The sequence below is a fragment of the Clytia hemisphaerica genome, unplaced genomic scaffold (genome assembly GCF_902728285.1).
Source record: "Clytia hemisphaerica strain Z4C2 unplaced genomic scaffold, Clytia hemisphaerica genome assembly, whole genome shotgun sequence".
Lineage (NCBI taxonomy): Eukaryota > Metazoa > Cnidaria > Hydrozoa > Leptothecata > Clytiidae > Clytia > Clytia hemisphaerica.
The window spans coordinates 536,755-563,746 of record NW_027104287.1 but is presented as its reverse complement, the minus strand read 5'-3'; the positions used below and the strand labels follow the sequence as shown (position 1 = coordinate 563,746).

At 33.2% G+C, this 26,992-nt stretch overlaps 1 non-coding gene across 1 annotated transcript; it reads right to left on the bottom strand.

The window, feature by feature from the left end:
- Positions 1–24,958: 24,958 nt before the first annotated feature.
- On the bottom strand, positions 24,959–25,105 carry LOC136817054 (U8 small nucleolar RNA). The gene has a single exon (XR_010848018.1). It is a non-coding gene; the product is annotated as a U8 small nucleolar RNA (small nucleolar RNA).
- Between the last annotated feature and the right edge of the window lie 1,887 nt (positions 25,106–26,992).

Here is a 26,992-nt window from a genome sequence, read left to right as displayed (position 1 = left end):
CCACGGGGTCAGTGTGGTACGGAGGTGTTGGGTAAGAAAAGCCGAGCTTCAATTATTCTACTAACACTTCAAGTGTAATACATAAATTGCTAATGGCTAGTCCAAATAGGGGGTGGGCAAAGTCGGTGTGACGGTGTCGACCCTTTTTCTGGTCGGTTTGTTAGTCCCGTACGCTCCACCGCCCATAGACTATTGTGAGAGCCTTCTAGATCTGGACACATCAATGCCTTGCCAACCAGCTACTTTGCAAAAACCAGGCTCTATACAATGTTATTGTTTTTGCGCTTTCGGAAGATCAAAAGACAATTAGAATAGCATGTTCTTTTTGTTTTGCATTCTTTCGACCATTTAAACTTTCACTTCTGTATGATTTGTTACTTTATTCTTTTGTTCTTCTTTCAATTTGGAAAATGAAAAGCTAAAATTCTGAGCGGGGTTTTAACTATTGTGCATTGGTTGGTTTTTGAATGCAATTTAATTTCTATTTTAGTCGAAATAGAATTAAGTTATGTATGAGCAGACTGTGAGATTCGAATATTACAATCATTTATCATTATCGATTGATTGATTGGATTATAGTGAGGTAATCAATCCAACAATTCGACTGCATGCTTTTAATTTGACTGCTGATTGACTTGTGTGGATTGACTGATTTGCTTATTGGTGAAAATAGAGAAGGAATATCAGGTTGACCTCTGGTCCCTGTCACAAAACATTGCAATGACAGTTTGACTTGAAAGATATAAAATGTGATATTTTGGAGCTATATTTTATTTATCCTTTGGACAAGGTAACTGTCATTGCTGGCCAGAGAGGAGTCCGGGGAGGAGGCACTTAGGCAAAATTGGGTACGGGTACGTGGCGCTAGTCAGGGTCCCTTTTTTTAGGCCGGGGGGGGGGGGGCTCCACTTAAATATTGGCCCTGACAGACAAAGTTGTGAGAACGTAAGGCTGATTTTAAGGCTTTGTATACTCTAAAACGTTTTCTTTGGGAATTACACCCGAATTACACTAAAAATACTGAAAAAAAAAATTTTAAGGCTTTAAACCGAAACCGAACTTTTGACGTTTTTAAACTTTTTGGTAACAACAAGTCATTACATGATTACTCTTCCAGGTTTTTGGTTTGACATTTTAAGTAAAAATGACAGCTTAATATTCTACAATGTCATATCAGCTGTGTCCAAAAAATCATGAGGAATCAAAGTTATGAGAGAAAACAACTGAGGCGATTCTCATGAATTAAAACAAGACTTTAATATGAAATACTATTAAAAACTTAATCTCAGCAACACACATTGTAAAATTTTATTGATGTCACTGATAAGACACAGTTTTGCAAGAAACCTTAATTTAGTAACTGATATATGCAACAGGCTTTTCTGACATAATGCTCTTTCTTGTGTGATTTTGTTGTTGTCTCATTTTACTGAGCATGTACGTGAGTGATTGAGAGAAAAATATTGTTCAGCGAGAGTGTACGAAAATTTCGTATTTGTCAAAATGGTGTGTACATAGATCCATAAATGAATGTAGATTTTCTGTAAGAATGCATGTATGGAACCCATGTATCAGGGAAAATTTATACTGCCATTGTTTTTGTCTAATGGACATACAGTCATTCTGAGGGAGAAACCAAAAGCAAAGAATGAACAGGAAAATTTTCGTCTTGATACTTGAAACAAGGAAATAATGGAATGATGGTTTTGATGAAATTCCCTGTCATCGTTAGTGGGAAATTTTGAAAAGAGCCAGAAGCTCGGTTAAAGGGGCCCCCCCAGCGGTTTGCGTGAATGCGTGAATGGGCATTTTCGGTTGCGTGAATACGTGAAAATTGAAAAAAAAATGCGTGAATGCGTGAATCGAAAAAACTTGCGTGAACGTGAAAATCCACTTTTTGATTGCGTGAATGCGTGGATCTGGGCTATTTTGTGCGTGAATACGTGAATTTTCCCTTTTTTCCACTAATTATTGGTTGTTTTCCCGATTTTCCAATGTTTCCCCGATTTTCCCGAAAATTTCCCGATTTTCTTTTAAATCGGATTATTGCGTGAAACTCGAGGAAAATTTGCGTGAATGCGTGAATTTCGAAAAAAAATTGCGTGATTGCGTGAATTGAGGGTCCGCTGGGGGGGCCTCGTTAAACTTAAAGAAATGATTCATTATTCTTGTTTCGCTTTGGCTATATTAAAATTTCGATTTGAAAATTCCATGCTTTTCTTCAGGCCCGGCGGAAGCGGGGAGACTGGGGAGACTTCAGTCACTCCACTTTATAGCAAATGAGAGTTTTATCTCATTTTGAGCCTTCAGCCTCCCCACCTTTACGGTTGTTCCGCCGAGCATGTTCCTAATTTATGTTTTTTTTAATGCAAAGAATATCTCCAGAGAGCAACATTTCTCATACTAGATTTACTTCTGTTAGCTTATTACAGGTAGTGTTGCACAGAACATTCCAGTTTTATGTTATCCTAATTATTGCTCGATGTTGCTAGTTATAGTATACGTGTCCTTTTTTTCGTTGAATTCCTCTATTAAAATTATGCTTGCTAAGCACATTTGAACTCTTTTGACTACTCATAACATAGAAAGTAGAATCAGATAGTACGAGAATGTTTTCACGTAATCTTGCACCATCAGCGGGAAATATATATAAAGTTTTATTGAAGTTGAATGACACAAAAAAAAAGAAATCTGAGCTGCTAGTCTACAAAATTTAACTCTAGGACAAAAATATGGTATGTGTTTTCATAAATGTCAGTTTCAAAGTTTTCCATTGGATTAATTCAAGAGATGCTAGATGGAGTCCTTTTAAGCGTGTTAGAGGTACGATGATTGCTAACTTTTTATATCTGAAAACTGCATTTTGATCACTTCATTTCTAAGATCGCCCTTGTTTCAATACATGGGTAAAAAGTATTCACTCCAGTGGGATAAACATATCCCTAAAAATCTTAATCGGGAAATAACATCTTTTGTTGTCAGCTGAAAAAGGCCAATAAGATTAGATGGGGTTGTGAGTGACGTTTTAAGTTCGTTTGTAATGGAAAAAGATTATCATGGGATTTCTCAACGAGGACGAGTTTAAGGTTATTCGTCTCATCGGAGATGATTTTTCGGCCAGTAGGGAGGGGGTACTCCCAATGATACAGGCATGTATCACACTCTATCCTTTATTTGAATAATTTAGAGGCTGACTGACCATGAATGGGACTAAAAAGTCATTAACCGTCTCAAACATTCCAAATTTGGTCCTAAAAATGGTCCAACAGCACAACACTCACACCCTTTTTCATACGACTACAGTTTGTATCCCAAATCGTCACGTCAAACCTTTTACTGACTTGGAATACCCTAGAGAACAGGCTATCTAACACAAATCTTTTTCGAAGTCAACAGTGGGCATGTGTGTTGGCGCAATTTTTTCGATATCGTTCATTCATTTGTTGAAGATCTTTTTTTTGAAACCAAAGTAAAATATTTACTTTTTGTAAATTTTGAAAGAAAAAGATGGCGTTGACGTACTTAGAAACGAAACGAAGATTCATCTTCAAGTTTTTTATTGGCCCAGCGCTAGCAAATGGGCCTTTCAAGAGGAACTTTCCGTCTGTCCTGTCTGTCCGCAGTCCGTGCCGTGTTCTGTTTTTCTGTCCTCTCTCATTCCTGTCCGTGCCTGGTTGCTTTTCTTGTGCGATTCAATCGGGGGCATTCGCATAAAATTTAATCGATTTGCTCGGGTTGTCTTAGGTTGCATGATGTAAAGAATATCGATTCTACTGCAGCCGTGGGTTTATATGCTCCGAATCGAATCCAAGATGGCGCCTGAGATCCACGTTTTGGTTGTCGGTCAATGTTTTGATTTCTTTATGGATCTTGAGACTTATAAAGGAAAGTTTACTGTTTCAAATGTTTTTCAATTAGTTAAGTGTAGCTCTGACTTGCACCCACAGAAGTGGATGCTCATACTTATTGACCTAAAAGCTTTAAAAGACTATTTTGAAAGTTGTATTTTTTACACTGATTTTGCTTGATTTTTTCATCGATGTTTTCTCATTATTGTTCAAAATGAAGGTTCAAACACCAACCAGATTATTACAGGTATGTTCTCCTATGTAATGTTTACTACTCTCTTGCTATCTCCTTGATGATTAAGAGGAATCAGCCATTTTATCAGAATAATTATAACTTAACGTGTGCGAAATGTTTTCAGGCTTTTTATTCGACAAAAAAATTTATTCAAACAGCAAGAGGTTGACTAGATTAGCCTTTATTTGTATTCTTAGGTATTTTGATACTTTTTCTGGATAAAATTATGGTCAAATTTTAAATTTGTTGAGCTTTTTTAAAGGAGTCTCGATCATGCTCAGTTTTTTTAGTTTATACCAGACATAATTAATAATCAAACTTTTCAAAGGTTGCTGCACTAAAATTGTGAGTATTCGATTAAGTTCGACAAACTTTGAAAACAGGAAATGTTCAACAAATTCGACCAAAACTCTGTTCAACAAAGTTTGACAACAAGAAATGTTTGACAAATTCGACAATAATTCCATTCAACAAAGTTCGACAGTTGAAAACAAAACCAATTCTTTCAACGGTCACGAGAGAAAACGCAAGTTCAGATTTATTATTTTAGTAAGTGAGGACAGCGATAAATTTGAATTTTCCACTGTAAATTTTTTGTTCAATATACCGTGAAGTCTGGTAACTTACATCAGTGGAGGCTAACATGCATAGCCTCAATGAATGACCTGTCTGGTCCTTAAAATACAAAGTTAAATCAAAACTAAAATGGTAGAGTAGAGCTGCGAGCGAAGCTGTGTAGTACATTTGTTTTTAAATTTTGCTGCTTTAATTGGTCAGTCATTTGAGGGCTATGCATGTTAGCCTCCACTGATACAAGTTACCCGATCTCATGGTAAGGGTAGGCGTTTGTAATTTCAAATTTTTGCAGCGGCTTGGTAGCACATGCCGGGCTCAGAATCACTGACAAATAACTTTGGTGGTTCAAACCGGGCTCAAATCTACTGTTTTGAAAAAGTTGTCGCAAGGCATTTTGAGCATTCTCCATGTTGCAGCCATTTCAGTCCAAAACGGTTGAAAGGGCTTATCGTCGCCACCCTGCCAGGCACCATCTTGAAATAGCCTCAGTTTGGGAAAAACACTTACTGAATTATGATCTGCATCTGAAAGTGAGTTACTGTACAAAATTTCAGCCAATAACTCTAAATTGTTCAGTTTTTATGGACATTTTTATATACAAATTTTGCATTTTTGGGGTGCTGCTGAGGCTGCAGCCGCTCTGGTTGCAGGGAAATTTTTCGAGGCTGGTTTCTTTTTAATTTTACTTTTTATCATTTGTTTTTGCTCCCTTTAGAGCTTTAACACATGTTTGTTAAAGATTTTTCAAAAGTTTTATATTTACATAATCAGACACATGTTTCATATCAGTTGTGCTAATATCATGTGCTAATATAGACAAAAAATGTTTTTCTCTTCCTCTTTCTGACCAATCTTGCTCCACATTCGTGCCAATTCAATATAAAAAAGCTTGTAAATTAAAATTGATGAGTAAGCAAACGATTTCACTCTTATTTAGAAACAAAACTTTTAATGCTGGGCCTTCATGCCCTTGGGCTTCTTGTTTCTTTTTGTTGTTACAAAGATGCAAGATTTACTTTATGATCTAAAGAATTATTTTCTCAGTGAAATTAAAGCCTGTACCACCCCGATCACCAACAGGCGATTTTTGCTTTTTAAAAATATTGCCATGTGCAGTGGTTCTTTTCAGTGAAGAAGAGTTTGGTACAGGCTAAAAATGAGACGACCTGAAAATGAAAATATGAATGTTATTGCAATGGTAAAGCATAATAAACGGAAGTTACAACTAGAGATGAAGTTATCATATCTGAATTTTTTTGTTCAGGATCGGCGGTATCTAAATTTTCAATACTTTGACGAGCTTAAATTTGTTCTTATCCTATTGAAAATTGAGTTGATTTTATATCATCAATTTTACTCAATGATTTTACCTTAAATTTTATCAAATTTCACGAAATCCAGACTAAAGGATTGTTGTTATTTTTTGGCGTTTTTTGAGCCTCATTTTTCTGCTCTTAAAAAAGAGAGCATATTCTTTCTAATGAGGCTGGAAAATCCGAGCTAAAGAAGGCTTGTTTTATAGTTCGTAGAAAACTCATAGAAGTTTGGCTGAGTCCCGGGGGGGAACTCGATTTTGAAAACGACCGTACGTTCGGCCAAAAAATCAGGTCTCTAAAATCGGACCCTTACAGTGCAGGAAAAATTTGGCTGAAAATCGACCCTTATAGTGCAATTTTTGGAATTTTTTTGCCCTTTTCAGGGCAAAATCTTTTGAAATTTCTCAAATTCTACCTCAAAATTTGGTATTTTCTCAAATTTTACACCCTTTCAGTGCACCTTTTCCCACTTGCTCACAAATCAACCCTTGCAGTGCACTTTCCAAAGTCCAAAAAACCTACGCTTAAGGGCCGCACGTCCGGTAGGTCACTTACCTGGAGTGCCCCCCCCCCCGGGGGCTGAGTAGATCTAGAGCAAAGATTTTCCTGTTTCGATTGTTTATACCATTTCTTACCAGATAATTTAAACGATTTTAACAGGCTATACTCGTCTCAAAACCGTACGGTTTGCAATTTAATGATTACCAGAATGTTTATCAGAAGACATTTTATAGATAGGAAATCTTTTTATCGTAGCAAAAAAGTAATCAGCTGTAGGATAATGGATTTATTAAATGTAAACGGATTTCCGAAAAAGGTTTCCTCCGTCATCATTTGAATCGAAAATTGCTCATCCCATAGTTACAACATTATTTTGCAGGTTAAATACATCTCTAAAGACGGTTTGAAATCTTTCTTATTGCGACAAAGTTATTGACAGGTATATAAAAAGGGAAGGATAGAATACTGAGTTGCAGGATGACTGGTTCAATTGCTAATATGCTTTTATTGTTTTAAAGTATGGACAGGAAATATTATCTTCAAGAGAAACTCACTTTGAAACAGAGCTCACTCTTGACCCTGTTTTATGTAATTTATGATCTGGGGTGTTTCAAGTAGGATTATTGAGTATTAAGGTAGATTGAGACAAGATGACACGACTTTAGAGCTGTTTTTAAGGGTATTAGTTAACCTCAAGCAAATATACGTTATCCTGCAGTAGGTCTTTTCTAAATTCTCTGATAAATTCTCTGTTCTTCATTCTCTTTTCATTATGAAAAACTTCTTTTGAGGCTCAACTTGTTCTCGACTTGTTTTCAATAAGTTCTAATAAAAAAGGTTGCGAATGCGGTTTCTTATAATAACCAATTTTCACTCTTAAGGGGTTGTCAAAGACATTTTGAAATGAATAGTATGATTATATCAAAAAAAAGATTCTTTATATATGAAGTAGTCATCTGCCTGAATATGGGATTTGGTTTATGAATTGATTCGTGTGGTATTTACATGACAACACTAAGTCATGGCAGAGTTGTTTTCTATACTAAAAAGAGAATTTTCCATTGGTTACCTAAATGTTTTTATGGTGAATCTAGCTGCTATATAATATAGCTAACTTGTATTTTTTTCGAGAAGTTTGACTCATTTACCCTGGTGTTATGAGTATTGATGAAAACCATAAATTTGTTTGACAGTTTATGAAAGACTTCATTTTTGTAGATAAATGATGAATGTTGATTTTTGAGATTCTTTTTGAATGATTTATATATATTTTTTGCGAAGAGAAATGAGCAGGCGACACGAAATGAATTTTCTTTTTCGTGATAAATATTGTTTACTGAATACTGCATCCTGCGGTGTTTAAGAATTTGTATCAAATATATTTAAAGAGATACTGGTACCCCCTGGTTTGAATGCTTGTTAACAATTGATTGAGTGAATATCAAAATTTTATCAGGGGGTATATAATTCATGTGATAAATTATACGTGTATGAAGAAAAAATGATGAGATTTTCATTAAAAATATTTGCAGTTTTGTAAAACTTCTCGGTAATGGTTCGCTTCGAAGAAAACAGGTTCATATAATAGGACTGTGCAGAAAATTCTGTATAATTTATATTTCCGAATAGTATTATTCATATCTTCATAGTATGTAAGAAGTACTTTACCGTGAAATCAATCAATTCGATCTTCTAGATTTCCAGATCCGCTGTAAGAAAAAGTTTCACCTGGGCTGTGAGACAGGGGTGTTTTACTTTTCCTCTTTTTCGGGAATATTGCTCTTCTATGTATTTTAAAATCCCTTTTCTCTGAAAATTTTCCTTAACAAATAATCTTAATCTGGTTTTGTTTTCGCTCCGCCTGAGTGTTACTTTCGATTATCTTAGAATATCTTTCACTATCAGCATTTCAAAGCATGGCTTGTACTCAGCACCCCTTCATAGGACATCAGTTTATAAGCGGCAAAAAAGCGATTCGTAGCACAAAGGTAGAGCTAGAGCATGGTAGGTAGGAAATATCCAGGAAAGGAGTTACGCCCTCACCACCAGGGAAAATTTCGGCCAAAACTTAGTCGGCCTTAATCTTAGTCGGCCTTAATCTTAGTCGGTCTTAATTATTAGTCGGCCCTAATTTAGTTATACTTCGTCAAGATTTAGTCACTAAGGGCCGACTAATATATAATGAATACCCGAAATAATGAATTGTAGCGGACGTAATGAGGTGGTATTCAAAAAAATTTGTTTGAGGAAAGTTTAATTATAAACTTTTAATTTGGCCCAAATTTTTAGTCAGCCCAAATTTTTAGTCGGTCCTAATTTTAGTCCCCAAGCCATAATCTAGTCACTTAGGGCCGACTAATTTTTGACCGAAAAGGTAGTTGCCTTTTCCATGTAGTGGTCCCGACTGTTTAAGTAGACAGCTATAAGAAAAGAGAGTTGCATTCGACTGCAGTCGTAAAGCTTTAATTTATTTTTACGTTTACCAGCGGCAATAGTCACGTGAAAGTCGTTTCCAATTTCATATGAAACATGAAATCCTCACTAAACGCTTTTGATTGAAAATGTTTTCAATATCAAATAATCTTCTTCTTGATAAAATCCAGTGGATAGTGGTTAGCCAGTAACAAAGGCCTAAAATCTCTTTTGAAAGGTTGAAAGGGCAATAAAGTTATTACTGGTTAGTTACTGGATGAAGAAAGGATAGTATGGGATGACAAAATCTGAAAAGTGGTGATGAAATAGGAGTAAGTGTTTTATTATGAAATCTGAATCTTTTTCTAAGTGAACTGTTTTATATCATCACGGCAAAAAGAGGAGAGAGATCCGGTGTTTTGACATTATGAAATTTGGTTATAATCTTACGAAAGAAGTTTGATGTGTCGTATGATGGTAGAAAAACACATATTAGAATTTTTGTATTATTTCGGTAGCTTATACATTGATGAATTTCTAGAATTGTTGGTACATTCATTGATGGTTATTTGCGACTCTTATTCAATTCAAAGTTTTCTTTGAAAGCCATCGAAATAAAGTCAATCGAAATGAAATAGTTGATAAAATCGATAAATCGGAAAATGAAATTTTTAGATTGATTCTGATTAATTTGATCAATGACAAACTTCAATGAACATCGATCAATTCGACCAATCACTTTGATTAACAATGAAATTCTTCGATTGGCATGCACTGGTTTGTAGTGTTAGAAAACTACACCCCTGTCTCAGCTAAATAATGGAATTGCTAAATAATTTTGAGTACAACGGTAAGGCACATTTTTTAACGGAATTTAACATTTGCGGGATTGAGATTCGAATAATGGTATGAAGCAGCCACTTCAAATTCTCAACTCGATGACGAATTGTTACGAGGCGGGCAAGGGCGGTTTTAATTCCATTGTTCTAATTCAGCTTTTGTAGAAAGAATTTTAGACCATTTTTTTTCTAAATTTAAGGTAGAGGTGCAATCGTTACCCACAATATGACAAAGCTTCTTAATAGAAAATTTGGAACAATTTTATGTCTTAAGATACGATACCAGTATAAAGACAAGTAAATGTTGCTAATTGCGATCTCTAAAACTAACAAAACAGCTTCGAAAGTCGTCTATAAACAAGTTTCGACCAAAACGTTTATTAGGGGGTTTCAGCTGTCTTGATTATAGTCCGTTTAACTTGTAATTTAGTTGATATAGTTACAGCGTAAAGCAGGCAAGTTAAATTCGAGTGCGGACTGACTTTTTTAATTAGCAATGGTAGTCATCCTAATTACAATGTTTAATCGTTTCCTTTCATTTCTTAACCATTTGAAATTAATTAACTATTTCACATGAAACCATGCTTTCTTTTCGATTATTTTCGACTTCAATTAGACCTCCTTTTGTTTTTTCAATCAATAACATGCTGAAATTGATGTTATCAATAATTTAATTGGTACTTCGTTTATAAGGAAGATTCTTTTCAACGTGAACATCATCTAAAGTACTTACGCTTTTAGTGAGTGTACACTTATCTTTGTTTTGCTTGTCATTTTAACGATAATGCTTCAATCATGACAACGGTACTAACGCTTTTTTTTGCTGTTTCACTCCAACGGGCTACTGTCTAAGACCTATAAATTTCTTTTTTGTATATATCTATATATTTTTTGTATAAATCAAGAGGCTTCAAAGTCCCTCTGTACTAGTACCCCTCTGTATTGTATAAATACAATGACCGAAAGCAAATAAGCTGAAAACAAACACAATAATTCTTTTTGTAAGAATCAATAAATTCTTGGCCTTGGCCCGACCACATTTTTTCAAAGTAAAAAGAAAATTTACTACTTTTGACAAGTAAATCACGGCCCAAAGTGGAGCCGCGCCCCCTGTTGTTGACGCTCGGCTGTTCTGATTTTTAACATTTTCAGCCTCAAACTTTGGGTTTTTACTTTTAGGGCATGACTGTTTTTTTTCTTAATTTAGGAAATACTTTAACCAGTTAAATTTACCTAGAATTGAGCCATTTCAGGTTGAGGGTTGTTCTAAATCATTAACTTTTTTAAGCCTCATTGTTCTTATATACACTTTTTTTATAAGAACCAGTAAATTTTTGCTGAGGCTCGGCTGTTCTTATTTTTTTGGCACTTTGAGCCTTGAATTGTTCTTATTTTGTTCTTATTTTTTCTAAGGTAAAAAACAAGTTTTGGCTATTTACTTTACTATTTTAAGATTTAAGATTTTAGAAACCAGTGATTCTTTTTGCTATAACTCTCTAACTTTAGCCTCTCCACTGTTCTTAAATTGTTCTTATTTTTTGGCATTTTTGAGCCTCATTGTTCTTATAAAATTGTTCTTATAAAAGAAAGTGTATAGTTATTCTTAAAAAGAAAGAATGAACATTTAATAATGTATTAGCAGCGCTTTCAATTAACGATTACCTGTTTATTTGGTCGCCCTCTTCCTTATTGAGCACGCTGCGGCTGAAAGCAATATCAACATCCTGTGAAAGAAATAAGAGTTTCGTGTTTCAGGATAATACAGACAGCTTTTTGATGATTAAAATTGTGTCACGTAGGATTTCATCCGAATAGATTAATTTTTTTCAAAAAATCGATGTGCAAAGAATTATATTGTCCTTGAAGATATTCAGGGTAACAAAATCTAGTGAATAAAAACTAATTAGACAACGAGAGCCTTAATAGCGTTATAAAGCGGGGGCTAAAATTCCCATTGATTATTATTCCCATTGAAATTAGCCCCACACCACACCTGAAATGCTTGTAGTACATCCCCTTCTCACATACCTGGTATAATTTTTTCATCCAATGGGGGGGGGGGGCTAAAAATAACAGACTCGATCGGATCGATATTCCCATATTTTCTATGGATGGGGATTTAAAATCCATTGTTTTTAAGTCAGAAAATTCAGTGGAGGTGGGAAAATAAGCATAATATTTTGGTTTATTTGATTATTTCCAGTGGGGACAAAAATTAGAGTATAATTTCCCACTGGGGACGATATTTTGGTCACTTTTCTCGATCGGAATGGGTCCCAGTGGGTCTGTGAGAAGAGGGTGTTCTACTGCCCCTTCGGTTGACCTATCCCTGTTTAAAATGTGAGACCTCATTAACCCTTTCCAACACCTTAGAGATGACTCAAAACTTCAATGATAAATTCAAGATAATCATGAAGAATTTTTGCTAGTCTTCCAACTCAATTAAAGAGCGATCAGCGTTTTTAATTATCAACCGTTAAATATCTTATCTATCTTGCTAATTAGATTACCAAGTGTGATTCGACAGGTTTTAAGGTTTTAAGTTATAACATTGTTAAAATTTTTACATCCTATAAAACGACTTTCAAGATTCTCCTTATTGAAAATCCAAGTACCCAAAATAATATGACCAATTCTTTCAACTTTAATATGCCGCGTAACCTTAAAGGTTTTATTTTTACATAATTTTAAGTGTTCCCGTTTCATATCAGACACATACTTCATATCAGGACAGTGCCTTGCTATTGTTATATTGTGCTTATATAAGCAAAAAAATGTTTTTCTTTTCCTCTTTCTGACCGTAATCTTGCTCCACATCCGTGTCAATCCAATGTGAAAAATTTTGTGAATTTAAATTGATGAGTAAGCAAACGATATCACTTCTATTTAAAAAGCAAAACCTTTAATTGGTTACTTACTTTCGCATGGTTGTATTTCTTATTGAAGATGTTGACGAGTCATCGTTCGTTCCCCGGCTGGCATACAACGTTGTTTCAACGTTCAAATAACGTTATATGGACGTTGTGAACGTTAGGTAAACGTTGTGTGGTCATGAAATTAAGATTGCGTACCATGAAAAGAGTTATGAATTCAAAGCAAGCACTATCTTATAATTTCAAATTATAAAAAATCAAGCGACAATCTGTCACGCTGGACACAATATAAATTCATTAAACTTTAAGAAGAGTTAGCAACGAGATTCTATGTTCCTATGTAAAAAGGGGAGAATATGGTACATAACAACCGATAATTCAATGATTGACGACATGTCAGTCTAAACAAACACCGACGTCACCGCATACTTAACAAAAATGACGTCGCTCCCTCGTTTGTCGCTCTTTTTTCAATTACAAAAACGCGTCATAGAATGATTAGCCTCTTTTTTTGATCGCATATTAAGGATGTCGTGTCGATTCTTGTTTTTAATTGGTGTGGTCTGTGAAAGAGTTGATGATGATACAATTCGATTGAGCAGCAGTCGTTACTATTACCTTTTTATACTTTTTTTCGTAAGAGCAAATTTGTATTTTCTGGCAATTTTTCAGCTCGACTCTTATTTTTAGGTCAAATTCTGACAATACTTTTTATCACGTCAAATCTGATTTAACTAAAAAAATCTAATTTTAATCCAATTTTTTACTTAAAGTTCAGCCCTCGAGCCCTTACAGACTGGAAAGTGTTAGTTATCCTTAAATTATCCTTTTGTTCGACCTTTTTGAGACCACTGTAATCGTTCTTATAAAAAAACTTTAATAAAGAATTTCTAACAATTTTTCTCAGCTCAAGCCTAAGTGATGAGATCGTTACTTTTTTATATGGCTAATTTACAGAATTAAATTCAGGATGCATTGAAGGTAATAATGGTAAAATATCTATCTATACTGACAATGAATCTAATTTAAAAGTGTGACTATTCATAATTAACAATCGTTGTAAGTATTCGTAAAGTAAATTAATTAACCATAACAAATTTGATTTAAGATCAAGAACGTGCGAATAAATTTTCACAAAGGAAGACCAGTGAATCGATATTATGCTTTCCTACTCCTCATTACGCAATTAGGATAAGAACTTATTGTATGCTATAATTTAATGAGTACGGGTGGGTTGTCTCATGCATCATTCTTTTTATAAGAAAATTATAGCAAGCATCTGATTGGGTTGTAAGTAGAAATCTTGTTTTTAACACAAATGATTTTTTGAATTATTGAAAGCTCTCTGGTCTCAGCGATGTCCAAATTGGTGACTTCTGATAAGAACATTGTCAACTTTAGAAAAAAGGTTCAATGTTTCTTTTTGAAAATTTATGACAAAGTTTAAACTCTTTCTATAAGAATGTTAGAATCTAAACGCTAGTTCCCCTTCAAAAGAAGATCACTAAGAAACAAGAGATTTGGCAAGTATTGGCATGTGTTTTGTTGATGATCAAGTAATTATCTCTAATAATTGGACCAGTAATTGCCGGTAATAATATCTATTGTTCTGTTGTTTTGTTATTCTCCTATAGATCAGTGGGGTATCATTATGTAATTAAAATGAAGTATCATTCTTTTATAAAAGCTACTGATGAATGTTTCATTTTTCCCGATAGTTCACTATTTGATAAGAGTTTGGAAAAATCTTTTTGAGTTGTTTGACTTTAGAATGTGCTTAATTTCAGCATTTGGTGAGTGCTTTAGTTTTATTTCCCAAAAAATTGCATATTGTTGAGTTCTCAATGAAATAAATGTTTCCTTCAGCGTTATTGTTGATTGCTTATATACATTCTATGTGTTCTTATAAAAAACGTATAAGCGGATTGCACTTTTCTTCACTCTAGATCCAAAAATATTATTTTTTATTAGAGCAGGGAATTTTGTAAGAGCAACGCCAAACGCTAACAACATTGTTTATTAAGGTTCACAGGAAAAAATTATTGATTCCCTAGCCTAGGGATTGTTCATTTTCAGATGTGGTTTTTTATTCGATCACATTAGTCTAGAATTTAAAGTTCGGGAAAGTAAGGAAACTAGGGAAACCTATTTTCCCATGCTGGAAGTGTATTACCAATGTGTTAATGAAAACGGATTTCCACATGTGGAAAACTAATATTTTTAACATTCTAGGTTGCCCATTCAGAATTGCATCGGGAAATTAAAAATCCCAAGTTTTTCTAAACTGATTATGGATGAGTCGGGAAAAGAGAGATCACGAGTTTTGGAAATGATTACTTTCTACCTACAAGCTAGGGAAAGGAAATATCACGAATTGTGACCTTCCTTGCTTTATTCTTTTCTTTCTCTGGATCGGGAAATGTGATTTCTTGAATTAGGGAAATAAAATGTCCCAGATTGGGAAATTCGATTTCCCAAACTCTTTAATTTGAGTGTATCCTTTAAAAAATAAATTAAATCAGAACTTATTTTTCAAACCTTCAAATAAGACAATTCAATCAAAAATTTTAAACTGTCAGAAATTAGCGCCTAAGTTCGGGAAATTTTTTTTAGGTTAGGGAAAATTGATTTCCCTAACTTGTATTACGCATGCGTGAGAAAAAACCACAAGTGATCTTTCACTCAAAAGTGTTTGAGTCGTATGTAAAGCAAACCATTATAAGGGTGTATTCGATCAGTGTGTAACACAACGCTAAAGGTGAGGGGCCCCGCCAGGGCGGCCTCATTCGATCGCAATGGACTTGCGTCGCAAGGGTTCAGTGGATCGGTGAGACGGGTTTGAGGTCATTAAGTTGGCTCTCTAGTGCAGCTCCACTGTTGTGACAAAAGTGCCGGGATTCTCAAAGTAGCGCAAGTACATGTCAGAACGAATGAGAGCTATCGAACCAATGCTCACAGAATGATCGAATACATTTTATTATTTTACCAGCTTTCTATAAATCAGGATTTAATTCGTGAATATGGGTAACCCTATGGGGTTTTATTGGGGTTCGCTCAAGAAAAGCACTTTTCAATAATAGGGAAATTTAACATCCCTAGGTAGTCATAAGATCGGGAAATTTCGTTTCCATAACTAGGGAGCTGTTGCACCTTCCCTAGTTAGGGATTGGTTAGGGAAAAATCTAGATTTTCAGATCTGGAAATATACATTTCCATAGCCTAGGGAATCAAAAAAATTTCCTGTGGTTATAAAACCTAAACCAACTGAACTGGTTGCATTCTCGCAATCCGGTTACTTGACAATAATGTTGATTTCACGTGTCGTTGTTCTACTTTTGTTATAAAATTTCTACAGTACAGTCTCATGTAACAGCAGGTTAAAATAATCAGATTTTCGAACAAGCTTTGCGTGAAAGAAGATTGACAACAAAATGTGTCTCTATTTTCTACAAAAAAAAGCCAAAACATTAAATAGTTTCGTGATGGAAACATGTCTCCAAAGTGGTGATCTTTTGATTGAATTTTAAGAAAAATGACAATACACAGAGTACACAGAAAGGGTCTGTGTATTACATGCCCTGCATGAATAGGTAAAGAATCAACCTTTTTCTTAGTCACAGGAAAGGGATTAATAAGGTTTTTGTATTGAATTTTGACGTGATGTTTTGAAAATGAAGTTTAAAGTGACACTTGATCTTGAACAGAGTGTGTATGTGACATGACTCTATTTTTGTATCGTATGATACATATATGGATGTGCTTTGTTATGTTTTTTAGAACTAGCTTCTTTTCCCTTTCTCTTCTATAATATATTTTTTGTGGTTACTTGTGGAAGTTTTGTGACGTCTATTACAGATTGATGTTTTGGTTTTCTTCGAAGCAAAGATGGTAGCTTTTTGTTGTTGCTGAGTTATACTATTGTTGAAAAGGTTTTTTGTTCTAAAAAAAGAGTAACCTCATTCCGATATTATTGGGTATATTTAGAGTTGACGATTTTCTGTTGTTGAAGAAATAGATGGGACGGTCGAAGGAGTGGAAAGGACGAAGAATGAGTGAACTGAACTGGGAGCAGTTTATGCGGTGAAGAATTTCTTTTGTTTATCAAATGCATACACTACTTTTTGTAAGAATAAAAAAAATACTCAAAATTTCCAAATAATCCCAAAACAATTACTTTTGAGCCCTAGAATATAAAGTTGAAAAGCTACCGGTAATCAAGAACTGAATAAATGACAAAGTAGGCTCGAAATATTAAAAAATCCTACAACAAATCTAAAATTAACTGCAATACACTTTTTTTAATAAGAACCATAACGCTCAAAATTGCCAAAAAATAAGAGCAATGTAAGAACAATGCTGATAACCTGGAATTGCTAAATTTCAAGCAATTTAGGGGGCAAAGTAGTAAAAATTGGGTATAAAGCCTAAATAACTCAATTTCATCATATAAATAAGAACAGAATAAGATCAAGTTGAGGCTCAAAATGCCAAAAAAATAAGAACAGCCGAGCCTCATCAAAAGTTTAGTGGTTCTTATAAAAAGTGTATCATCACTCTATGGTTCGGTCACACGTCCACTGAAAATGAAGAAAGTGGGTGTGTCCTCAAAACATATTGCGAAAAAAAAGAAACAAGAATTTAATGAGAGATAAAAAATCTGTTTCTTTTGTGTGACGAACAATAACAAAACACAACTTCGGCACAATTTTTTTTCGAACGAAGAAACGATATTTTGTTGAACATTAGTGCTCATAAAGTGCATTGAACTTGCTGTTTTGACGCATGCGCAAAAAGCTGATTATGACCTTACAGAAGAATAACTCTCACATCTTGGTTAGATATATATGCTTCTATATGATTATCTCTTTTGTATTGTATTATTCAAGGTTGGCAAACGTTTATTATTATATTTCTCTCTGTGTGCTGGATTTTCATGAGAGTGGAAATTGAACTTTTGGCTTGTGATGTGAATCTTTTCCAAACTTTTATCTTTATATGTTATCGTGTTCATAAGTTGATGTGAAAAAAAAAGTTTTTTATGAGAGAAAGATGAGATGGGCTGTATGAGAAGAAAACACTGAAAGGTTTTTTTAAAGAAGAGTTATATATCAAATTTTGTGTAATAAAGATACGAGATGTGATGTGTAAGAGCTTTGCGAGTTTCCATAATGTTTGGTTTGTTGGTCTCTCACTTGAAATTTGTATCATACATTATACAGTACACACACTACTGTTCAATACGTAATATGGTCTCGACTATAATATATATTTTCAATGTTTTTTTCTACATTGGTATTTACTTGGTTGTTTGCTTTAAAGATAAAGAGAAGGAGTGTAAACACTTTAAAAGACCAGTAAAATTGACTTGCTTTTCCTATTTTTTGTTCTTGTTTATGTTCTCATTGGCTAAAAAAACAAAATCAATGTTTTTGTTTATCATTTCTGAAAAAAAGGTCTAAAAGTGGGACTGTTCTTTATTCCTTTGTTCTTAAGATTTGCTGAAAATAGGCATTTGAAATAAATACAAGAATAATCATACACACGTAGGAAAAATACTAACGAAAACAAAACAGATATTCATTAAAGAAAGTGTCACTTCAAACAACAATATTAAAAGAATATATTTTGTTTTCTAAAAAGTGTCGGCAAAAAAGAATTGAATTTAAATTGAAAGCAAAAATATGTCTTTAATGTTGTTTAAATGATACCCGTGCTTTTAAATTTTTCTTAATTAGTTTTCTTTTGTGTTTTTCATTTCGTGTTTACAGTGTACACAGTTTATTTATTTTTCCTTTTAAAGGCATTTTCCTTTGTTTCTTTTGTTCACACGCTGTGAAACTAACTTTCTTTGCTTTTCCCTCTTATTTGCGAAGTAGAATTTGAAAGCGAAAAAAAGAAAACAATATAAATTTAAAGAGACATATTTTCAACTTCGACGTTTTTATCTTTTCCATCATTGAAAAAACACGACCACACATTTTTTTCTTTTTCATTAAAATTTTCATTCGCAAATAATAAAACATCAATTTTTCAATGCAAACTTATGACGTCATAAAAGATTCTTTTGTTTATAAGATTCCATATCTTCGTTTAAATTTACGTTTTTTTCAACATATCTTCAATCTTCAATGTTGTCCAACTTTTTCCTCTTTCTACTTCACCTGCCTTTTCATGAGATATAATATTTTCACTTTGTTCGTTTTTTTTATTTCATTTATTATTATTTTTTCTTCTTCTTTATTCTCTGATAAGTTTTATCTCTCGTCTTCTTCGTGTTCCTCTATTTTCATATTTTTTCAATAATAATGAAATCTCATGTTTCTCGAAAGAAAATGCTGGTCTTGATCGCTTTTCTTTTATTTTCTTCATTTTCACTTCATTTACGTTTTCATTTTCTTGGTTTTTCTTTTGGAGTGAAAGCGAGAAAAAGAAGAACTTTTTGGATAAGAAGATATGGATAAATTTTACTTTTTGGAAATATTGGGTTACTGTACATACTGTATATATGTGGTATCTTCCTGGTATAAAGTTGTTTGAGACGAGTTTTATATAGCATTTGTAAAGTTGGGCAAAGTTGTTTGTTATAATATTTGTGACTTTCTTTTTTTTACAGCTATTGCACCTTTTACTTGACCCTTTGGTTTCGAGCTTAGAGGTATAACTAGATAACTGCGACTAATAAACATTGCTTAATTAGATTGGTGTCAATATAAGGATTTAGCAACTCCTTTATAACTTAAGAAATAAAGGATTTAATAAGCGAAAGATTTAATTATCTTAGCGACAAAATATCAAAGATTTAAAGGGACCATTTTTTCTTTAGAAGGGTTAAATGAAATTGCTTGTGACAAAAAAAAAAAATAATTTCTACATAATTATATCATTAACAAAAGGGAAAATTACCTGTTTATTGCCAACGCGAAAGAAAAGACATTTATTTAATTATGTTTTTGTGAAACCGGATCAAAGCCATTTTTAATGATCCCAAAGGAAATGTATGTATTGCTCATCAATCTTCTTGACATCTCGCGCTAAAATGACGTCATTAATCTACTTGTCAAGTCAAATTAAATAGACGACTCTCCATCGTGATGTTAATTGGTTCTTGTTATCGATCACATTTTTTTGATTGGTAAAAAACACAGCGAAGGAGGGTCTACTGCCCCTATTATCAAGCTGTGATGTCATCACTGTTTACATGTCAGTAGAGTAAGAAAAAATCTTTTCATGATCAATCTAATACTCTTGTTCAAAGGAAAAGCTTCTTACTAAACTTATACGAAAGGACTTGACTTTCTTGTGAGTGGTACTTTTGAAACGAATCAGTAAATTTATATGTAGTTCGTTTTAAAATTTTGATGTCTGCCTTGCTGGTTCTTTTTGTAGAAATTTGGAATTTGAGTAATTACCCTGGACGTTAGAGAATTTTACTGATGATGTTCATTTTGATTTTCCTAGTGTAGATAGAAGGGAAATTTTTATGGTGTTTACAAAATTTTCTTGTTTTGTTGATACAAGAAGCTCTTGCTGCCTTTGTTTTTGTCAGTATATCCATGTACGTCTGTTGACATTGTATGGCCACCTACGTCAACATTGTGATCAACAGGATCCAAGGAGATTTAAAGAGTCTAAATGGTGTTGAATAGAGTGTGTTTTACCTTGGTTTGGATGAAGGTTGCTTAGAGTTGGAGTCTTCGACATATAATTCTAACACAGAGTTAAATTTGCTTTATGTTTTGGTTTTTATTGCTAGCCACTTAATGTATTCAATTTTGGTGATCTTGAATAACTTCCTTCTGACATTTGATATATAGCACTCTAAGCAAAAATGTAACCAAGTAGATAGGTACAGTACATTTGTATTAGAATTAGGTTAGAAATTTATCTTGAATTTTCATGCTTTCATGGATCGTCGTATGCAAAATTTGGAACAATTTGTGTTTTCTCAGCAGTTACCAATCTCTACTTTTTTTTGGGTTTTTAGTAGGTTGTTATAATGTATGCAAATAAAATTCTCTCATGATTTATTCAAAATTTGTAGAGAAATCATATGATATACCCACAAGGTTTATAACTGATAGTGGTGACTTACTCATCTGATTATGTTCATTGTTATCAATATATGTAATTCTATATTTTCTGATTTTCTTTTATTTTCCAGAAATAAAAAAAACTCAAAAAAATTGTAAAGAGAAAGTAGTAGAAAAACTCAAAACAAAGTGACTTGAACACAAAAAAATCGAAAAAAACAAATCATGACACCAAATATTCAAATTGCAAGAAAGACTATTATACCAACAACATCAGAGATGAAAAATAAGAAACGCCAAAAGCCACCCGGCAACGCCAACTCGACGCCTAACAACAACAGACTGTCGAGTAATAACAAAGAAAATACCACACCATACGATCCCAATAGTATGGAACATGAAGTCGAGGCTGGTGTTAGTTTAATCTTACGTTTCGTACAGAACTCTACTTTGAAGAAAACTAATACACACGGTTTGCAATCATTCAAAGAAAGATTAATCAAAGCCATCATAGAAATGTATACTGGTCATTGGTATCCAGACAGACCAATGAAAGGAAGCGCATTCAGATGTTTACGTATTAATCAAAATGGTAGCGAATCACTGATCGAAAAAACGGCAAAAAATTGCGATGCAGTTTGGATTGTCGAAAGTCTACCTAAAGAGTTTACTGTGTGGATTGATCCATCAGAAGTTTCGTATCGCATTGGTGAAGAGGGGTCTATTTGTGTACATTATGCAAGAAAAAACAACACGGTGAAAAGTTAAATTTTGGTTGATTTCTATACTGGAAGCACTTTTTGCTTTGTTCACCCTCTGTTGTTTTTCTACACAATTTTTTTTGTCTTCGATTTGTTTGATATTGAGCAAAATGGTTTGGTTTTTTTGATTGATGCCAGCAACATCATAACTTGATAATCCAAGTTCGACAAAATTTATTTCATTTTTTTTGGTCGGTGGTGATTTTTTAAAAACATATTTTAAACAACTTTTACTGCTCTTTCTACAATAATAATTTTGATTTTCTTGGTCTTTTTGGTCTCTTATTTTGGTTTTAAAACAGCAAATGTAAATGTAATTTTTTGACGTTATCATTTTTGACTGTTTTTAATGCCTCGCTTATCTTGAAGGTCTACGTACACTCTGTTCTTATTGATAATGGAGTAAGTGAGATTTTACTAATTATTTTGCAAATTTATTCTTGTTTGTTATGCTAGGATTAGGCTGCCAGAATCGTGAAAGAATATCTATACCATACAAATTTGAAAATCTTAGAGTCAGTCAACTCGGTCAACTCAACAATCTTACGTCATACAAAAACCAACTTTTGACTGTGAACATTTTTTCGGGACGAATATTTTGAAGGTTTTAAAGTTAACTGAATGCATTACCAAAAGAATTGTAACATTGAATTTATTTTTTAAAATTTTTATTAAAATGGTCTTGCGTTCTTAACTGCTTGACCTCGAATGTTCCTTCCGAAAAAACTACTTTAAAAGTTTCGACTCGATGTGACTATCATAGCTATGAGGTTTATTTTCCTTTCAAAGGTCTGGCTTCCTTTTTCTAACATTACGATTTTCTCTTATGCCCCTAACGTCTAGGTGGAGATAGAGGGAGAATCACTTTTTTATTGAGATGGGAAAGATCGATAGTAAAAGGTTTCACAATATTTTTTTCAAGTTTTTTTTTCTTGAGAGATAGGAGTACGATATAGAGAGAGAGCTATTCTTTTTTTGTTTGTTTGAAGATTCAAATCCAATTTAGCCCACTTAGCTTTCATGCCTTGTATAGTTATTAATACCACCTATTTGACCAACCAATCCCAATCTACATGAATACACTATTACCTCCTTTAATTTAAACGAAAAAAGAAGTTTTTATCCGTTTTTTTAATGTAGTATATGCACAGTATTGTATAAGTAGAAAATGTCATCATTGCTATGGAGAGGCTTGTATTTGATTCTACCATCTCAATGAAAGAGATTTTTAATATTCCCTTGAAATTGGATTAAAAACTAGGCAACGCTATGTGAGTCATTGGTGCATTAAAAACAAGTCTCTCTCAATAGAAAGGGGACGAAGAATTTTACTAAAAATAATTAGGTTTATTATTTTGGTTGACTAATTCCTTGACCCCTATCTATACCACAGCCCTATAAAAGACACAAATATGCATGGTCATTAAGTTGAACCCCCCCCAAAAAAAAAAAAATCTTACCATCACCATCAGTTATTTTTCACAAGGTAGTCACATGTTTTATATGTGATTGAATCCATTGAAAGGTGACTGGGTCTTCTGTCTAGGTGTCCCCTAATCCATTTTTTGAACTGCCATGCATCTTGTATCTAGAAAAAGGGTGGTAAACTTGATGTGTTTTTTATAAATATATAATACATTTTTAAAAAAGATTGTAAAGAAAGCTAATTGAAGATATAATTTTTTTAGCTTTGTTTTTTTTGAGAGTACAATTTTTTTTAATTTTCAAATTTCAAGATTTTTTGGATATTGAGGATGATTTCTTTTTCAATAGGAATGTATCATATGAATTGACAATCCTTTTACAAGATAATGGTTTCTCCATAGAGAAAGAAGGATTAAAATAATAACTTTCGCCGACAGAAAATGTCTTCCTGAGATTTTGAGTGTCACGAGTAAGAAGCCGCTATGTTGATCATTCGTTTTTATGTCATCAAAGCAAACAGATAGCTTTCTAAAAATAATACTGTTTCCTATATTTAGATACGTTGTTCATTTAAACGTTTTGTTTGATTTTTACATTCATACTTCCAATTTAAGAAATCAGCCTCAATTTGCCAAAGATTTCCCTTTGAAAATTAAAATTGTATTTTTTTATTTTTGTAATATTTTCATTATACCATCAAAGGATAAGAGAGACATAGGACGAAAAAAGAATGACCTTAGCGAACTCGTTAGAAGATATACCTTACTTGCTGATTCAGCATTTTGAGGAATTATTCTTTTGAAATCACATGAAATTTTTACCTTTAATCAATCTTTTGGTCTTTTGTCGAGACATCATTTTGTGTAAGTGTAATTAAAACTGCAAAGAAGAATACTGTAGCATTACAACATTGAATAGACTATAAATGCAAGATCAAAGGTCTATAGGCATAACAGAGAAAAGTCTTTCTAAACCCTCCATCTCTCCCATAAGAATAAAAAGTCAAGAAAAAAATATTTGAAACCTTTTATTTTATTTTTTCATATAAAAAATATCGATCCTTTTCCATTGTATATACGTTAGAATTTTTTTTCACTTATAATTTGTAAATACGATATTATTATTATCTCACCCCCTCAATTATTCTGTTGACAATAATTTTGTGAATAGAACCTTTGAAATGGCAACAGTCAGCGGTAGTTTTACAATTTAATAATAAATCTACTACTTCGTATATATTTGAAAATTTGTACATAAAGACATTATAGTTAGATCTTAAAAGATGAGACGGGCTTAAAAGTCAATTAAAACGTGATAAAATTTTAATAAATTTTAAAGAGGAAAAAATCATGATTCTTTAATTTCATATTCTTGAGCCTATGTGTCCGAAATAAAGATGTTTGGGTAATTTAGTGTTACTTTATTACAGGAGACTACTTATTGTCCTCAACCTCAACGTTTTTTCAACGAAACGTCAACATAGCCAGATATCAAGCAATTAAAGACGACTGGTTAAGAGGCCCACCGTGCGCTTACAACTGTAAAATTGTAAAATGTTAAGCATGATTATTTCATAGAGGTCGATAGACCTGAGAAATATATTACTGTAAATTAATTACAACAGGAAAGAGAAGAAGTAAGAAGTAATTTGACCAACTAACATTCTGTTAACAGGATAAAAAACATGTAATGAATTTTGTTGAAGGAAGTCGTTCGTCTGTTTTTGAAAAATGAATTCATACATCCTACGAGATATAGCGTGGTCGGTTTCTTATGATTAAATTGACACAACTTAAATCTATTTTTGAATGAAACTGTTCTGTTTTAAAAATACAATCGATTGTATGTACTGTATGTAAGTGTTTCTTAGATCGTCCTCTTACGTGTGTGGCTCGTATCTATTTCGAAATTCCTATCTCATAAGAAATGTTGACCTAGCCAATTTAAGAATTATCCATATCTATGAAGTACATTAAACTCACATATTTCATGTGTATCTAACATCTGTATGCTGAATCTCAATATCGCAGCTTGATTAAAATTCGAATATTCTTTGAAGACGTTCCTGTAATATGCAGGGTACAGTTTGGTCTATAAATCAGAGTTTAAATTTTGTCTTATGGCGATGTATCAGTTGGCGAGGTCAGTCATGGGAACACAAGGTGTGTTGCAGCACCAAGGTCCGAAGCTTCTAACTCATACAAGTCATTCAGCCCCATGATCATCATTCTCCTTACTATAGATAACTATAAAGTTATCTACAGGTAAGGATTACACCTATACTGATGATAACTCTTTACAATAATTTTCGAGACTATGTTCTGAGCGCTATTTAACTACTTGTGGTTGCTGTTTATAAACTCATTTGTGGAGCAATCTTTGCTATATATTTACTATAATTGGATAAGTTTACTCAAGAGTCTTCAAAGCTCATATTACAACAAAAGATTAGTGTTGAAAATAACATATTATATCAAAAAGACTTTTCGAAAGAGATTTTGATTCAGTTGTGAAGCAATCTTTATAAAAATAGAACTTGTTGTGGAGCAATCCTCAAACTTAAGTGAAAAACATAAAAATTAAATAAGTTTTGTTGTTTAGAAAAAATTTCAAACCATGCTAATTTGGAGTAACTATTTTTAGTTCATAGAACCTTCTATAAATGTCTTTCTCAGCACAAGTTTTCTCATTTAAACATTTAAAGTAACGATTTAGCATGTGTATGATAATTGAAAAGACCATGTTTATGAAAATTGTGTGCATCTTAAAATAGTAGTTCTTGAGGTAAAACTAATTTCCATCTTTCGATGATCAAAGCGATGAAAGAATCGACGAGGAAGTGCGTACTGAATCAATATTCAGAAAAAGTATACTTATAATTAAAAAGGAGACAACAACAAGAATATTCGACGAGCCGAAATAATGTGATGTTGAGATCGAGAAAGAAGTTATCACCCGTAGTAAAGGTTGAAAATACAATGTCGTGAAACTTACAAAGTAAAAGCAGAATTATTTCTCACTTCATGCATTGTATGCTTGCGCTTACCGACTCGCTCTGTATAAAAAACACCCCTGTATCACAATTCGAGTGCCCGCTTTGGGATCCTTGTTGAATTGGGTCGAATGCTGAAACAGTTTGAACTCCCCACTACACTCAGGATAGATAAATGTTGATTTATCCTTCTTTTTGATCACAGAGATACTGTACTTTGTTTTAACCCTTTAACTGCCGTTCGTATTTTTTAAGGTTCGACCTATTTGCCACGGGAAAAAAAGAAGGTTCGACCTATTTGCCAGATGTCGGCATATGCCGACATGGGCAAAAGGTAGCGATTTTGACTTCATTTTCTGAATAATATATGAAGTATCAGCCAAGGACTATAATTTTGAGTTGAACATTGTTGAATAGTTATTTTTCAACATAGAAAAGCTTTTAACTATTATCTTTTTTCATTTCAAACCATCTAATATAAAATCTTTGTAGAAATTTTGCGGCAAAGGAATGGAAAGTGCCCATGTCGGCAAATCCCGACATCGGCAAAGAAATGGAAAGTGCCCATGTCGGCAAATCCCGACATCGGCAAAGAAATCGAAAATGCTCATGTCGGCATATGCCGACATCGGCAGTTAAAGGGTTTTAAATCCTGACCGACTGGATTGAGGAAGATGGCGCTTAGCAATCAAGATCAAAGCTGCAGGTTGTTTAAAAGATTTTTAAGGCACTTCTTGAAAATGCAGCGTGCAGAAAAGAACTAACTTAAGGGCTCTGACCATAGTCGGAAAATTGATTTTAGTATTTGAACATAAAAGTTATGTTTTAGGTTCTTTAACACTATTAACAAAGAATTGCCTTTATAAATTGTTTTTCAACGTTACGAACTTTAAAAAGACGTTAAAATATGTTGCATCACCTGCTTTTATAAAAAGTGCTAAGTTTTAATGGTTTCGAAGTTTTTTCAAACTGTCCGCAAAGAATTGAACTGTTTTAAATTTTTCGGAAAATTTTCTAAATTAATGCATCAAAAGTTATGGCTGTTTTTCTATGAAATGGGATGGTAAATTGGTCAAAAAGCACTATTTTCAAGATTTTGAAGCAAGTAAGCTTTTAGAAAAATTTTCCGAAAAATTATTTTAGTTCGATAAAAGATACACCATCTACCGCAAAAAAAATTTCAG